We start from the raw sequence: 9,292 nt of genomic DNA on the forward strand, positions 1-9,292 counted from the left end.
AGGCTGTCGATACGTTGCAAACATCCCATGTATCTCTTAATCAAAACGTCAATACTATACAAACTCGTGTTCGCTCTTTAAGTGCAAGAAATCCTGTGGGAATCCGAAGGAGGATATTCAACTCGCCAAGTTCCGTCGCGCGAAATAAAACCAGCGGACAAACAACTCCTGGTGCTACTAATAATGTAGTTCAGCCATCGGATGGAGAGGCACAGCTCGAAGATGAAGCTCAACTTGCAGATCAATATGAGCAGGAAAACCTCGACCAGTTCGAGACTATGAGGAAGGTTAGCCAGGAACTAAAAGAAATGAAGTCAAAGTTCCATCAAGCTACAAGTTCGGAGCCAGACATCAATCGAGTCATTGAAAAAGCTAGGCGAACACCTTTCATCTCGCGAATTGCAAGTTTGAGAATCAAAGATTCCCGGAAGCTCAAGTTGGACCCTTACAGCGGATTGGAGGATCCAAAGAGCTATCTCGCAGCTTTCCTGATAGCTGCCAGAAGAGTCGAATTGGATGAAGCTGATGAGGACGCAGGTTACTGCAAGCTTTTTTCAGAAAATCTATGTGGCCAAGCTCTAATGTGGTTCACCCAATTAGAGCCGGGTTCGATCAGCAATTTCGACGAACTATCAGCTGTGTTCTTAAAACAATATTCCATCCTTATGGACAAAAGTGTTTCGGATGCCGATCTTTGGAACCTGTCTCAAGGATCAAATGAGTCACTTCGAGTTTTCATCACCAAGTTCAAAGGAGTGCTGTCAAAACTCCCAAGAATCTCGCAACATTCAGCCTTATCTGCCTTACGAAAAGGACTGCGGCATGATTCAAGGTTTAAAGAAGATTTAATACTTCATAAACCAGACACAATTCAGGATGCACACTTCCGCGCAAACAACTGGATGGAAGTAGAGGACGAAAAAGAAAATTTCGCCAAAAGAAATAAGCAAGAAAAGCCGGCAATTACCGTCCCTACCAAGAAGTTCGAGCCTAGGGAAAGCAAAGGACCAAGGAAATTTGGGTCGCAATCCTTTAACGGTGCCGTCGGAAAGCAATTCCAAGGGAAAGGAAGGTCAAACACTTGGGTCCGTGATGAAAGTTTATATTGCGACATTCATAAAGTAACTGGACATTTAACCAAGGATTGTAGTGTCCTCAAAAGGCACCTCGCGGAGCTTTGGGCTAGTGGAGATCTTTCCAAATTCGATATAAAAGATTTTGTGAAGGAATACCACGGAGCAAAAGAAAATTCCAAAGATCAAGAGTCCAAAAGACCAAGGTTAGCCAACGAGGAAGAACCGAGGAGTTCGAAGGGTAAGATCAATGTTATTTTAGGAGGTTCCAAATTTTGTCGAGATTCGATAAGTTCCTTCAAAAAACATAGGCAAAATGTTTTACTCAAAGCAAGTTTGAGTGAAGAAGTCGATTTTCAAGGTGCATCGATATCATTTGACGAAGAAGAAACGCGGCACCTCGAAAGACCTCATGATGATGCATTAGTCATTACCTTGGATGTTGCTAACTTCGAAGTATCAAGGATTCTTATCGATACGGGCAGTTCGGTCGATCTAATCTTTTTAAGTACTTTGGAAAGGATGGGAATTAGTCGGGCAGACATTATAGGGCCTCCATCTCCGTTAGTGGCATTCACAAGTGAATCAGCCATGTCCCTCGGAACAATCAAACTACCAGTCCTTGCTAAACGGGTGTCAAAGATCGTGGATTTTGTTGTCTTCGATAAGCCCGCGACTTACAACATCATCCTCGGGACTCCCTGGATTTATCAAATGAGAGCAGTCCCCTCCACATATCATCAATGTATCAAATTTCCAACATCAAGAGGAGTGGAAACAATTCTGGGAGATCAAGAAGCTTCACGGACGTGTTATCTAGCTAGCCACCGTATGAAGATTCAATAGCAATTAACGAAGCCCGCAAAAGAGGAACTAAGAACAAAATTTCCTAGCGGGCAGAAAAAAGATGATGTAGTAATCGAAGTGGTGTTGGAAGAAGACAAACCGGACCGGAAAATTCGAATTGGGGCAACTTTGACTGGCCAAATAAAAGAAGCTTTGATCGAACTTTTGAGAAAAAACATAACATCATTCGCATGGTCAGCAACAGATATGCCCGGCATAGATCCAAGCATAATTTGTCATGAACTAAACGTGGATCCAAGCTTCAAGCCGGTGAAACAAAAAAGAAGAAAGCTCGGAGTGGAGCGAGCAAAAATAGTAAATGACGAAGTAGATAAACTTTTGAAAATAGGGTCCATAAGAGAAGTGCAATACCCGGAGTGGGTAGCAAACACTGTCGTTGTCAAGAAGAAGAATGGGAAAGATAGGGTTTGCATCGACTTCACAGACCTCAATAAAGCATGTCCCAAAGACAGTTTCCCGCTCCCGCATATAGATCGACTTGTAGAATCCACCGCTGGGAATGAGCTGTTAACATTCATGGACGCCTTCTCGGGTTATAATCAAATAATGATGAACCCCGAAGACCAAGAAAAAACGTCATTTATCACTGATAGAGGTATCTATTGTTATAAGGTAATGCCTTTCGGTTTGAAAAATGCAGGGGCAACTTATCAACGGTTGGTTAATAAAATGTTCCACCATCATCTCGGGAAAACAATGGAAGTCTACATAGATGATATGTTGGTTAAATCGTTAAAGAAAGAAAATCACGTTAAGCATTTAGAGGAATGTTTTGATATTCTCAATAAATATCAAATGAAGCTGAACCCGGCGAAGTGCACATTCGGAGTCCCATCCGGAGAGTTTCTTGGCTATATTGTGACAGAAAGAGGGATTGAAGCCAATCCAAATCAAATTAACGCCTTTCTAAACATGCCATCTCCAAGAAACTTCAAGGAAGTACAACGGTTGACTGGGCGGATTGCAGCTTTGAATCGTTTTATCTCGAGATCAACAGATAAGTCGTTACTTTTCTACCAAATTCTAAAAGGAAACAAAGGATTCCTTTGGGATGAGAAGTGTGAAGAAGCTTTTGGGCAGCTTAAGGCATACTTAACCACTCCAGCTATACTGTCCAAGCCAGAGGTGGATGAAAAACTTTATTTGTACGTATCGGTTTCAAACCATGCGGTTAGTGGAGTCTTGGTTCGGGAAGACCGCGGGCAACAAAAGCCGATTTACTACGTAAGTAAATCAATGACGGATCCGGAAACCAGATATACAATAATGGAAAAACTCGCACTCGCGGTGGTGACCTCGGCTCGGAAGCTGCGCCCATATTTTCAATCCCATTCGGTTGAAGTATTAACCAACCAGCCACTCCGAACAATACTTCATAGTCCAAGTCAGTCCGGACGTTTGGCAAAATGGGCGGTGGAATTAAGCGAGTACGATATAGAATTCAAAAGGTGGATCAGTATGAAGGCTCAGGTTTTAGCAGACTTCTTGACCGAGCTACCAATACCTGGAACAATAGAGCAATCGAAGAACCAAACTTGGAAATTACATGTAGATGGGTCTTCAACAAAACAAGGATCCGGAGTGGGAATCAAGTTGGAGTCTCCAACATCGGAAATTCTAGAACAATCATTCCGATTATTATTTAATGCTTCCAACAATGAGGCAGAATACAAAGCCCTAATTGCCGGACTTCGATTGGCACAAGGAGTTGGAGATAAGGAAATAGTCGCCTATTGCGATTCGCAATTAGTGGTTAACCAGTTTAATGGAGACTACGAGGCTAAGGATTCAAGAATGGAAGCATACCTCGAAGTGGTGAAGGATCTATCTAAAAATTTCTCGAAATTCGATTTAATTCGCATACCTCGGGGGGAGAATACAACTGCGGACGCACTTACCGCATTGGCATCAACATCAGATCCTGAGTTGAAAAGAGTTATTCCAGTGGAATGCATTTCGGAGCGAAGCATTCAAGACAACAAAGAAACCTTCGTCGTCACAAGGTCTCGAGCAGCGACACGCGACCGTGGCAAACCAGAGATCGAACCGCCACCCAACAAACGGAGGAAGTCAAAGGAATCAAACACATCTAACAAGGAACCCGTTGTCTTAGCAGGAGATGCGATTCCAGAAACAATATTAGAGACCGAGCCATTAATCGAGGAGGATGTTCTCGAACCAAACGAGCATCCCGACCCAGAGCCACGAGTGTTTCACAAGGTCGACCAAATTCCGGCTAAAGACTGGGGGGCTGACTGGAGGGAGCCAGTAAAGTGCTACATCATGACAGGCGAGCTCCCAAAGAATAAGTGGCAGGCCAGGAAAATGAAAATCGTTAGCGCGAAATTTTGTCTATCAAAGGATGCATTATATAGACGAGGTGTCAGTAACCCTTATCTATTATGCATTTTTGGGCCCGAAGTCGAAATCATCATGAGCGAAGTGCATGAAGGGTTATGCGAGAGTCATTCATCAGGAAGAGCTATGGCTTTTAAAGTTAAAAGAATGGGATACTACTGGCCCACTATGATCACAGATTTTGTTAAATTCGCCCAAAGATGTAAGCGCTACCAACTCCATGCACCATTGATCCATCAACCTTCGGTGTTATTCTCTTCCATCTCCGCCCCATACCCGTTTATGAGATGGTCAATGGACATCATCGGACCATTGCACAGGTCAACTCGAGGTGTACAATACCTTTTGGTCTTGACGGACTACTTTTCGAAGTGGATTGAAGCTGAGGCATATGTTGGCATCAAGGATTCGGCGGTGAAGACTTTCATTTGGAAGAATATTATATGTCGGCATGGAGTTCCGTACGAAATAGTCACTGATAACGGACCGCAATTCATTTCATAAGAGTTTGATGCCTTTTGTGCGGACTAGGGAATCAAAGTCAGTTACTCTACTCCACGATATCCGCAAGGAAACGGTCAAGCTGAAGCTGCGAACAAGACGATACTGAGCAATCTCAAGAAACGTTTGAATCATCTAAAGGGAGGATGGTATGAAGAACTCCAACCCGTCCTATGGGCCTATCGTACAACCCCTAGGCGACCTACCGGAGAAACTCCATTCTCTTTGGTTTATGGCATGGAGGCAGTAGTACCAGCTGAACTCAACGTGCCCGGACTTCGCCGAACAGAAGCACCATTAAATGAGGAAGAAAATTCAGCAATGCTTAATGATTCACTAGATACCATAAATGAAAGGCGTGATCAAGCTTTGATTCGGATTCAGAATTACCAGCAGGCAGCAGCCCGATATTACAATTCTAAAGTTAAAAGTAGGCCGTTCTTCGTGGGAGATTATGTGTTAAGGCGCGTCTTTGACAACAAAAAAGAAGAAGGTGCCGGTAAACTCGGTATTAATTGGGAAGGACCTTACATTATTACCGAAGTGGTTCGGAACGGTGTTTATAGGTTGAAAGACTTAGAAGACAATCCAGTCAAGCGACCTTGGAATGTGATCAACCTAAAGAAGTTTTATGTTTAAAGCTACATGCATTTTTTATGTACATGAACTACGGTGTGGCTTGATCCCGAAATGGGTACGTAGGCAGCTCGGAAACGAGTTCAGCTATTAATAAAAATCTGTTTTATTTCTTTATTAAAGGAAAATGTTCGACTGAGCAAACAAGTGAAGCAAATAAAGGTTCGGCTATGCGAACATACAAGAGATTGGAAATAGAGCGTTTATTCAAACAAATAAAATGGAATATCCTTCATCGTACACTTCGGATTAGGGAAATCTTGTTGACGAGCAGAACACTTCAACTCCTTGACCAGCAAGATCGAGGATTGGCATCATGCAGTCCGGAATTCGAGCAAAGTCAGAGATTCCAAGCTCGATCCATTCTCCGGGGTGAGAGCCAAGGATGTGAAGATCTCTCGATACCATAGTAAGCCTGCGTTGCATCCGATTAATCCTCTTCCGGAGTCTCCTCTTTTCCAATGTAAGCTTCCAATGTTGAAGTGTAAGCGCCTCTATGAATGCCGTCGCTGTTCCTTGGTCCCTGATTGGGAGATCCCTGATCAAAGCGCACGGAGCTCGGATCTGAGACCTGAAGAAACCGCGAGGTGGAAGAGGCTGCCTGTTTGGCTCATTTGGAACGTCTTTGTTTATCATTCCGATCCTGGAAAAGTCGGGCATAGATTCTGAACATCAAAGGTTGAACTCCATACCTGTTAAAATGAAAAAGAGCGGTGAGGAGAAAAGAGAAGTTGAGACTATAATTTATAGGAATGTCATATTCCTAAGTAAGCTGCGGATTCTATCCTAGGAATGGAGTGATTCGCGGAGAGATTTATGCCCTTGAACCGATCTTGCATTAAAAGACGCATCTCCGAGAATATTTGAAGAGTAAGGAAAATTGCAAATGTTTCCATAAATAAAAAGGGGCCGAAGCCCATTACGAGTTCAAAATAAGTGAAGAAGTTAGAGAACATTTATGGAAGAGGCTCAGGAACAGGCTCCTTCATCGCCGGTTTAGTTTTCGAAGTGGACGCCTTGTTCTTGGCATCCACTTCGGGATGATCCCGAACGCGTTTCCGACTGGTACTGGTCTCCTCCTCGTCTTCTTCCTCGCTATCGGATGGAACGGTATGGACCGGAGCATTCACGGGACCCGGAACTCCTTTAGCACGGAGATACATTCGGAGCATCTTCGAGATCTTACAGACAGAATCAAAGTTCCGCCATTCCCATTGAAAGGGGTCACTTTCCATAGCCCGTATCTTCCTCTCCACCCGAGCGATGCGAGCCTCGAGTGTTTGCCTTTTGAGGCCTAGCCGCTGTCTCTCTTCACACAAGCGACGGTGTTTGTCGGCGACCTAGCATAAAGATGAATGAATAAGATGAGACAAAAAGTTTTTAGTCAAAGACGACAGATATCAACCTTGTCAATAAATTCGCAAGCCTCTTTCTTCTCCTTTGAAGGAAAGTGAAAGACGGCGTGAGGGAAAAGAACGCCGGCCGGTTCAAAGCCGTCGCCGGACAAGAAGAGTGGGCTGCCGGGATCAATGGGGGCTGTGTTTTCATTTTCCATTGATATGGTGTTATGAAGTTTCTTGAGGAAAGATCAAAGCCGGACAAACTCCTATTTATAATAGGGTTAAGGTTTGCCTTGGGAATGAAAATTCAATAATGGTTGTGGATGTCGGATTCACACACTCAAGTATTTTTATTAAGTAGGAAAGATTACTCTTGAGGGACAAAAATGAATATCTAAAAACTTATAAAATTGCTACGAAAATTGCTATAGTATTTCTTTCTTCTGAGCCGATCCCCTTTACATGGCCATTGGCCTTTATATTTATACATAGAGAAACGTCATTAAAATGAATAATTAAGTACAATTATTCCCTCTTAAATGTGTCCGTTTTGATCCTTGACTTTAATGCTCAACGTTTGAATTTGACTTGACTCTGATCTTTATGGGCCTCGTCTTCTGGCCCAAACGTCCTTAGGATCGACTTAACCATGACTTTGTCTCCGGACTTGTTTCGAGGTGCAATCACTTCGGACTCTCTTTATGTTGACAACCACCCCGACTGTTCTCTTGACTTGTGGATCTAATGGGCTTTATTCTTTCTACGTGGCAATCTTTGGTTGGTCCTGGACTTCTGGTGCGGGATCCGACACCAACAATTAGCCCCCCAAGTTCTTCGAAGTGCCATTCCAATTCGGAGGACTTTAAATGCTTAAATGACCAAAGATTGCGCTCGAGAATCTTTCTGATTTCCCGCCAAAAATCTCATCATTCCTTTAATTTCGGCACTAGCCATTTTTAACCGAGTGACATCTGTCATCATTATGACCGTATATTAATTATTTACTATTAAAACGGGAAAAACTTTCCCACTTCCCACACAACTTCCGAGGCGGTTTCATCATTTAGTTTGTGTGAGGTAACTTCTTTTCACCATCATTTTCTTCTTTTACTTTTGTGCTTTAATCAAAACTTCTCTCTACTTTTCTTCGCCGAAACTCTCTTCGCCGAACCTTGAATTTTTCATTTTCCTCCAATGACTTCTGATTCTGAGAGACCTGAATCTCCGTCTTATGATGAGAGGCGTTCTAGTAATGACGAATGCACTCGTCCTAACGATATCGCCGGTCCTCATTACAAATCCACCTGTACTCTTCAATCCCTTGAGCGATTAAAGGGGCTTTGTCAAATTCCTCCTGGAATTATAGCGGAGGCGCAAATAGCCGATCCTACGGAATCCCCGGAGAACCACCGTGACGGCTACTTTTGTGTTTACGAAATTTACTTCAAGGGCTGCGGATTGACCTTCCCCCTCCCCGAAGCCCTAGTTCGATTCTTGGCGGCTCTCGAGATTGCTTTACCTCAATTAACCCCCAATCTCCTCTGAACCATCCTCGGGATTATAACCGTTGCGGCGGAGGCTGGCTACGTCATTGGAGTCCCCGAGCTGAATGAACTCCTAAGCGTAAGGAGTTCATCAAAGAAAACTGGGTACTTCTCGGCGTATCCAAATGCCAACAGGAACGTCATTTCGCACCTCCCGAACAAGGATGAAAACTGGCACCATCCTTGGTTCCTGATTAAGAAAACTCCTGCTTCGATTGGGAATCTTTCCGATGTACTCCCATCGAAGTGGTCTACGAAGCCTGGTAGAGACTAGGTCGTATATTCCTTTCCTGTTCATTTTATTATTTTTTTACTGACCAAATTCGTCGTTTCACTTCGCAGCTCTTATCGCTTCAACTCTCCCGATTGAAGAATTTGTCAAGTTCTTCAGAACAATCCTCGAAGGGGAAACCCTTTGGAATTCTTTCACCCTCGATCGGTTTATCGAGGCCAACCGAAAACTCAGGATGAGTCCTCCCAATCTACTGCGGACGCACTTACCGCATTGGCATCAACATCAGATCCTGAGTTGAAAAGAGTTATTCCAGTGGAATGCATTTCGGAGCGAAGCATTCAAGACAACAAAGAAACCTTCGTCGTCACAAGGTCTCGAGCAGCGACACGCGACCGTGGCAAACCAGAGATCGAACCGCCACCCAACAAACGGAGGAAGTCAAAGGAATCAAACACATCTAACAAGGAACCCGTTGTCTTAGCAGGAGATGCGATTCCAGAAACAATATTAGAGACCGAGCCATTAATCGAGGAGGATGTTCTCGAACCAAACGAGCATCCCGACCCAGAGCCACGAGTGTTTCACAAGGTCGACCAAATTCCGGCTAAAGACTGGGGGGCTGACTGGAGGGAGCCAGTAAAGTGCTACATCATGACAGGCGAGCTCCCAAAGAATAAGTGGCAGGCCAGGAAAATGAAAATCGTTAGCGCGAAATTTTGTCTATCAAAGGATGCATAA

Source organism: Arabidopsis lyrata (assembly GCF_000004255.2).
Source record: "Arabidopsis lyrata subsp. lyrata unplaced genomic scaffold ARALYscaffold_4, whole genome shotgun sequence".
Lineage (NCBI taxonomy): Eukaryota > Viridiplantae > Streptophyta > Magnoliopsida > Brassicales > Brassicaceae > Arabidopsis > Arabidopsis lyrata.